Here is a 6,787-nt window from a genome sequence, read left to right as displayed (position 1 = left end):
CAAATCCTGTGTTTCACGAATGAACGAAGCATATTGAGATTGATTGTCATCGGGTACGTGATGCTATTAAAGGTGGAGTTCTCACTACAGCACATGTTGGTACTAAAGAGCAACTGGCGGATGTTTTAACTAAGGCGTTAGGTAAACCACAATTCATTAATCTGATGTCCAAGATGGGCATTTGTGATCTACACCCTCCATCTTGAGGGGGAGTATTGGACCGTTATGTACTGGGCCTCAATGTCTTACCGACATGTAATTAGCCGACCTGTATATTGCTTGGTCAGCAATCTTTAGCTTAGGGTTCAAGGGTTTGTAGATCGTGTATATATACTCTGTACAAGCGTTAATAAACAGACAACACAAAAACATTCTATACTTCTTTACAGACTATTTAGAGACTCATTAGTATAGATGATTTTATCACGCAATAGGTTTATTTTTTTGTCATCTGTAATTATATTACTTAACCTTGAAACCAATAGGTTACACACATTAAGTGTACAAGACATTCCCTCATTCCAGTAGGTCTACTTTAAGCCCTCCAGCAAAAACTAGTTGCGAGGTCTACAAAAACATGTTAGCCTATCAAGGAGAAAACAGACCTCCGAAAAACCATCAGACTTTATCCTTTGATTACTAACACTCCTACATATTTGCACACTCAAACAGAGGAAAAACCCCTCTCTTCACTAAAAACTCGCAATAACCTCCGTGGAGGCCCTGCGGCAACATACGATTGGTTTCTCCAGTCATCAGTAACAATCTGAGCAATAAGGTGTGCTCCCTTGTTTGCTGAAATGTCTTCCAGCTCCATTTTCCAGTTCAAAAAAGGCATTAGGGATCTTTTAAAGGCTACTGCTTGTGCTTTAAACAACGATCAAGCTCTTGGTCGTAAAACAGCGTTCACCAAGACTTTATCAGAACAAGCAAAAATGACCTATCCACTTTATGACTTGCCATACTTTCCATTGCCCACAGTAGACAGTGTAGACTAGCATCTTATTTTGTATGGATAATAGCAAAAGTTCGTCTACTATGCAACAAAACAATACCGTTCTCGTCTCTTAGGACCCACACTCCACTTGCGACATGATTTCTTCTTAATCACGAGGCTCCAGCATTACGTTTGAGCCAGTTCTCTTGTGCTTTCTTGCAAGAGACATTCACATTCTCATTACTCCTTTTGGGAATCCGTCTCATTTTGTCTACTAACCCTCTCCCCTTCTTCCTCCATACATTGTGCCTCAATCCACTCTTTCACCTCCTCTCTTATCTTTTCCACTGTTTCGGCCACGCTAAAAGCTTTCCGTTTAAAATTTTGACAATTTCTATTTGTCCAAATTCTTCATAATATCCACGGAAAACTTTTTCTTAGCTCACTCGGTCAATCTCTGTTGTTTTTTTATTTTCCAGAAAGTGAAATATGTTGGAGAACACCGACCCATTATGGAACCCCTCAATTGGAAAAGGAAAGTCAGATAATGCCCATATCTTTCGAGCCGCCGTGCAGACAAAAAGAGTATGGTTAATAGATTCGCCAAATTCCCCATACAGTTGACATGTATCATCCACCTTAAAACTTCTGCCATTCAGAGTTGTAGCCACAGGCATGGCCCCACTTAAAATCTTCCAAAGAAACACTTTGATTTTTAGGTTTGTTTGGAGTTTCTAGACCAGCTTTTTTAAATCAATCGTAGAAGGTCGCATCATGACTTCCATTATCAAGGGCTTATTCTTTATTTGGTAAGCCAACCAATAAGCAGACTTTATGGAGAAGTCCCTTTTGTTATGCTTCCAGATATATAATTCATCTTCAAATAACAAAGGTTTAATTGCCTTGATTCTAAAGATGTCCTGAGGTAAGAACAAATCCTCCAGAATTTCATTTTCCCAACTCACTAACCTTTAAGCTCACATCAAAAAATTGATCATTCTCCATGGTGCTCTGAGCCCGTTATCTTCTGTCCAAGGATCAATCGAAACATTCATCGTGGTTCTGTTACCAACCCTCTTCACGAAACCATGAACCAGCAATTCTCTCCCTGACAAAATACCTCTCCATGCAAAAGAACATGGTAGCTTCTAAAAAGGAGGTATCTTCATAATACATGCTCTTCATGAGTCTTGGTAGCAGACATTATGGATCCTGAAGCAGCCTTCATGCTTGCTTTGCGAGTAGGCCCTGGTTAAAGATTTGGATATCTCTAAACCCCATTCTTCCATGATCTTTAGGCAAACATAACCTTTCCCAACTATTTTAGTGAATTTTCCTAGCATGTTCCCCTGAACTCCACCAATAAGCAGCCATCGCACTTTCCAGATTTTCACAAGTTTTTTTGGCAGCTTAAAGCAAAACATTGCAAAAACTGGCATGAACAAGGCAACCGAATTTAAGCGCACTTCTTTGCCTCCTTGAGATAAACACCGAGAATACCAACCGGATAACTTTGTGTTTCAGCCGATCCTTCAGATAATTCATCATAACAATATTTGACCCACTAAAACACTCTGGAATCCCGAAATAAAACCCCGCTCCAACCTCTACAGTAATGCCTAAAACCGCTTGTACAAATCTCTTATTATCTTCTGGCACTTTACTTCCAAAAGTTATGGAAGACTATGTTAGGTTTATCCTTTGGCCCATTGATAACAGGATTTTCACCCAGGGTATCAATTCCCTATGCAGTTGTAGTACAAAGGGTTATCAATCCAAATGGTTGTTATGCTAGCAGATATGATGCAATCAGGAGCAAGCAAGTCAAGACAATCAATAAAAGGGTTTTGTCTAACAATCCTAAAATGATAAAAAAAAGAATATAAACAAGGAACCACTCGACCTAAGCACTCGATGCAAGCATTTGAGTACATGATCGGGTGGGGTGATCGAGTTAGCAAAGAAAGTATGAACAGCTTGAAGGGTTACTCGAATTAGGTGATCGTGCACCTGTTCGGGTAAGGTATCGAGTGATGAATAAAAATGCAAGCAATTAAGATACAAAAGCTTCTAAGGATGGGGTAATCGACTCCTAAGTGTTCCTGACCAATACAAATGTCTTACATGCCTCAAGCAAATATTCCCTAGACAATGAATCTCTAAAACCTTGTTAAACACTCTCGTGATAGAAACAATCAACCTTGATCACTCCCCTACCCAACTCTCGTTGGAGAAACATGACCAAGCAGGCAATATGAACCGATTCATTATTGTCAATAAACCCCTTACTCATCTAATCTCTTAGACTAAGTGATGTTCATATATTTTACCATGTTTTCCCTTAGTTTATTCACATCTTTTGCATCTTTTTCTATCCATTCTCACCATTATTGTGCAGCTTTAGGACTAATCATGCATTATAGTGTAGTTGCATTGCATTTGCATCTTTTCATGCATAAACAGGTGATTTTGGAGCTTAAGGAGCATGGAAGCAATGGAGAAGAGATGTGAAGCAATCATGAAGAGGAAACAAGGGAGTTAAGGCTGAAGAACAAGGAATCCGGAGTCCAGCTCGACCAAGCACTCGACCGAGTGGGAGATGGACTCGACCGTGTGGAGTTGCACAAGAGAAGCCAGCTCGACCCCCAGCTCGACCGAGCACTGGTCGAGTTGACCGATGCGTGGACCACTTTGACTTTTCCCATTTTTAGGGCTTCCACCTTCCCCACTATATAAGGACTTGTACTGCAGCCACCTGAACCAAGTTTTAATCTAGATTTTTAGTCAGCTTTTCAGATATTTTAAACCTAGTTTTTGCCTTTTAAGGAATATTATTCCTTTTGCTTTTTATTTTCTTTTTTGGATCTTGTACTTGGAAAAGAAGAATTTCCTCATACTTGTTGGTTGAATAACTTTCTAAGTATTGAGAATCTGAGTTTGATTTCTTCTTTAAAGTTGTAGATCTTAATCTTATCTTTCTAATCATGCAAGTTTCAATGATTTCTGGGTTTATGATTTGTTTGATCATGTCTTGTTGTGAGTAGTCTTCTTAGGATCTTGAGGATGGGTTAGGATAGATTGATCTTGTGGTATATCTGATTTGATCAAGCTTGATTGTTGTAGATCTCTTCTAGGCTAGATGTTCTTAATGCTGATCCTATATCTGAGAGGGTAGGATCTGATCTCAAGCTTTTTAGCATCACACCAATGTTTAAGAAGCATAGATAAGGCTAGATCTAGAGCTTACCATTAGGCTTGCTAAGAGATTAGAGGTCTTGTTTGGTTTGAGATGTATTGCTTAATGCCTGCTTGTGTAGATTCTTTTCATTGTGAGAGCAAGTCTAGGATTGCATAGGTTTGATTGTCTCTTGACCATGAGAGTGGGAGAGACTTGTCTTAGATTAATATGTCTAGAGGTTAGCTCATAGCATTGCTTGAGATTTGTTGATCAAGTTAGATTACCACAATGGTTAGTTTATCCCATGAATCCATCCTCAGGAACCTTCTTTGTTTATTGATTTTAAAGTCTTAATCTTGTTATTTGCCTGCTGTTTGATCTGTGTTATCTTTACTCTGTTTTTATTGCATTGCTCTGTTTTTCCGGATTCGTCTAGCTCGACCACTCACTCGACCTACACTCGGTCGAGTGCTGCTCGAGTTCATCCCCAGAACTCTTGTTTATGATCTGTGTTTGTCTTGTTTCATTTCTGTTTAATTTCCATTGCATTCACTTAGCATCTAGTTCATCACTTGTCTTGCATTAGTTCTTATCTAGTGTTTACAGTTTCTGTTTCTGTTCTTAGTTCATAATCATTCTGTTTTATTTGCATCTAGTTCTTAGCTCTTGTAGTTTATTTTCTGCATTTTATCATTATCATCATAGGATTGTTAGTGACAAACATCCTTTCATATTTGTCTTAACTTAGATTCATATGCATGTCTTGATTGTTCACAAGCACTCAGACTGGATTGACACCCCTTATACTGCAACTGCATAAGGGGAATTGAAACACCCATCATATCATACCATTGCACACACTCATTCACTTTCATCACACCACACACAATAAATCATGTTTCACTAAGTGAGTAAATCTCTAGTATTGGTTGATTCAAACATTTCATCTACACCTCTCGATGGTAAAACACCCTAGATCTAATCTCACCCTCTCGGTTTGTTGACAGCATTAAGAACACCAATCTAGAAGGGAATTTATAAAACATAAACAATCAAACTAAGACATCCTAACCGATCAAGAACACAAAATCATTTATTTCATCCCTAGAAACTTTACTTCACTACTCGGAAATCATTGCAGAAAACATATAAACAAAGATAAAGGAAAATTGCATTGTATTAAAAGATAGAGTATAAAATAAAGAGTACAAAGTAGAAATCTAAAGAGATAACAAAAAGATGTAAAATAAATTCTAACAAAAGTAGAAAAGTGTTTGAGTCGCTCTAGATCTCTCTCAGAAGCTCTCGCTCTTTGGTTTGAGGGTCTGCGGCGTGCTAGGACGCACTACAAGAAAACATACAATTTACGACTACGATTGGCGACTAAACTCGTAGTCGCCAAATTTAGTGACTATATAACGACTGTTTAACTACTACTTTACAACTGCTAAAATTTAGTCGTAAGTTAGTCGTTTTTACCGACTGAAATGAGTAGTTGGTTCAGTAGTTGTTAATTAGCGACTACTTTACGACTGAAAGACAAGAAAGTAATTTTGTCAGCAAACAGTAGCTAATTTGGCGACTACATGGTGACTACTGCGGCGAGTCGTTGATTTGGCTACTAACATACGACTACATTAGTTAGTCAGCTATTTGGCGACTACTAAGCGACTATTGAGGTGAGTCGCAAACATGTCGGCCAAAAAGAAACACGTTTTATTCATTTGTGGGGTTGGTAAGCTTTGTTTTGTTGCGACTGTTAGTTTGAGTCACATCACAGTCGTTTTACAGTTGGTATTCAGTCGCCAAATTACTCTATATATACCACACCTTCGTTTCTTATTCATTCACACCACAAGCAAGAGCATTAGCAAGAAACAAATCGAGAGTGAGAAAAAAAATTTGAGAGTGAGAAAAAAAAATTCGAGAGTGAGAAAAAAAAATCAAAAGAGAAAAAAAAACAAGAGTGAGAAAAAAAATCAAAAGAGAAAAAAAAAACAAGAGTGAGAGATTTTTAATAATGGCGGGAAGTTCTAATTATAGTCATTTTTGGGAGTGGGTGTATAAGAGGCTTGATGAAGTGACGGGTCGGGAAAAATCGTTTGCGTTCGTTGATGCAAACAAGGTCCAAAGGAAAGGACAATCTTCTAAGGCATAGTGACAGCATCAACAAGTTGAACAAGGGTTTGGGAACCAAGAAGAAGAGAGTTGTTCAGCAACAACAAGAGGTTCCAGTAGCTATGGATCAGCAGGACCAGGTTCAGAGACCAAGACATATTGGTGCTGGAGATGCACCCAACACACACAACCAAAGAGCTGGCATTGTACCAACAGCAGTTGCCAATAACAACTTTGAAATCAAGAGTGGATTGATTTCAATGATTCAGGCCAATAAGTTTCATGGATTGCCTATGGAGGATCCACTTGATCATCTTGATGAGTTTGACAGAATTTGTGGTCTTACCAAGATCAATGGAGTAAGTGAAGATGGTTTCAAGCTGAGGTTGTTCCCTTTCTCTCTTGGGGACAAGGCTCATTTATGGGAGAAGACTCTGCCCACTGGTGCTATCACTACTTGGGACCAATGTAAGAAGGCTTTCTTGGCCAAATTCTTCTCCAATGCTAGGACTGCTAGATTGAGAAATGAGATCTCTGGATTTGCTCAAAGGAAC

This window comes from Camelina sativa, chromosome 17, assembly GCF_000633955.1.
Source record: "Camelina sativa cultivar DH55 chromosome 17, Cs, whole genome shotgun sequence".
Classification (NCBI taxonomy): Eukaryota; Viridiplantae; Streptophyta; class Magnoliopsida; order Brassicales; family Brassicaceae; genus Camelina; species Camelina sativa.
This window is presented reverse-complemented; position numbering follows the sequence as displayed.